This window comes from Lactuca sativa, chromosome 5, assembly GCF_002870075.4.
Source record: "Lactuca sativa cultivar Salinas chromosome 5, Lsat_Salinas_v11, whole genome shotgun sequence".
NCBI classification, from domain to species: domain Eukaryota; kingdom Viridiplantae; phylum Streptophyta; class Magnoliopsida; order Asterales; family Asteraceae; genus Lactuca; species Lactuca sativa.
The window spans coordinates 258,494,940-258,496,944 of NC_056627.2; positions in this window are offsets into that span (position 1 = coordinate 258,494,940).

The window sequence follows — 2,005 nt, forward strand, 5'->3', positions numbered from 1 at the left end:
GTTGGGTCAAGTACTTACTAGAAATAGTTATGAACTTAGACACCTTATCCAACATTAAGGTCACTTTTAGAATCCATTGTTGAGGATGCTTGAGTATTGTTAGTTTCATAGCATAAGAGTTGTCCTTTTGGACTCTTAAAAGCACTTATGCTCATAAAAATCGGACCTTGATGGTTAAGCCACAACCATGCAAGTTCTAGTTGGTCTTAAAGCTTGTTAAAAGGACCAAAATCATGTTTTGACCCCAACCATGCATGAAAGCACATAAAGTTAGTGACTTTATGGTTTAGGAGGTCTTAGAGGACCTGGATCTACAGTTTGGACGAAAGGAATTACTGGATTAAGTCATAAATGAAGTCCCAAGGAAGCTAGCCAGCACGCTGGGCGTACTCCCTAGTACGTTGTGCGTACTGGGTCAATTCCCCATTTTGGTCAAGGCCAGCGTACGATGGGCGTACGTGCAAAGTACGCCGCGCATACGCATGCAGAGTGAATATATTGGGTTTTGGAGCCTTAAGAGATTGGGCCTGGGCTATTGGTCCCGTGACCCACTGTGTAGCATAATTTTGGACTTGGGAATCTGGAACCAGAGTATTCGGCCTATTGGGCCATGATTGAACCCTGTGGAATTATTATATTTGGACTTGGAACTTTTGGACTTGTAATGGGCCCATTTGGGGGATAAGGCCTAATTCATAAATTGGGCAATTAGTGGGCCCTTAGGGGGTCTTTGGTGGGCCATAGGAGGGTTGGGCTTAATAAGCTAGAATTGGGTCTTATGAATGTTCCAATTGGCCCAAGGGGTAAAATTGTCATTTTACCGTAAGTGGTGTTATAGACTCTGATTGAGTGTTAATGTGATTATGATAGCCGGGAGTCATCGAAGCAGCTGTTAGAGACTACTTTCCGTGAGATTTGACACGTAGTTTTACGAGGTGAGTTACCTTCCAGTAGAAGTGGGTCTAAGGCCATAATGTCGGCCCACTAATAAGAGCTGGTGGTTAGATGATTGTATGTTTGATAATTTTCTGGTATGTAGTTGTTTGTTATGTTCTATGTGCCAGTATTTTATGATTCTATGCGGTAGTTGTAGGGGTAAAATAGTCCCTGATATCCGGTTGAAATAGACCGAAGGGGAGTCCAGCACCTAGATATGCTAGGCAGTTATTCAATTGAAATAGACCGAAGGTGAGGCCAACACCCAGATATGCTAGGTAGTTATCCGGTTGAAATAGAACAAAGGGGAGGTCGGCACCCAGATATACCTGGCTTAATTTGTTATTGTATGTTATGTGGTATCATGGGGGAACTCGCTAAGCTTTGTGCTTATAGTTTTCAGTTTTGTTTCATGTACCTCTTCAACGAAAGGGATGGAGCCGGCACGGTAGCAGCGCATCACACACACATGATTTCTGCACTATGATGTTCTCAGGATTGTGCTCTGACACTATTATTATTCCACAACTTGTTTATGACATTTGATTTATGGGATTTTATGATATTGATGATGTTTTTCAGTAAACAATTTTATTAACTACTTAATTAAAAATGAAATTTTTATTCTAGAAAATTGGGATGTTACAGGTGAGCTTAGTCTTGATTTTTGCCATTTCACGACTTCTTTGAAATACGTCTGCCCTTGATGATGGCCAAGTGACAGCAGACCATATCCTTCTTTCTTCCTCCGATAGAACCTTAGCTGGATATTTCTGAGGAGATTGAAGTCCTATAACAGCATTTGTGATCAAATCGACATCATATTCTTCATCATCATCTTTGCTTGGATGGTCCATGGATCTAACCTGTAAAACATCATCATCAGATTCATCTCGTAGAGTGAACTCAGAGGCGGGTTTTCATTAAATGGTTCGACCCCGACTAGGTCCATCTCCCCTCTTGCTTCGGAGGGCCTAGCATTCGAGCCAAGTCTAGCATCAGCTTGAACATCGGATAAGCATTCCAATACTCTTTGGAAGATCATATTGCTTTTCTTAGAGAGGGCATC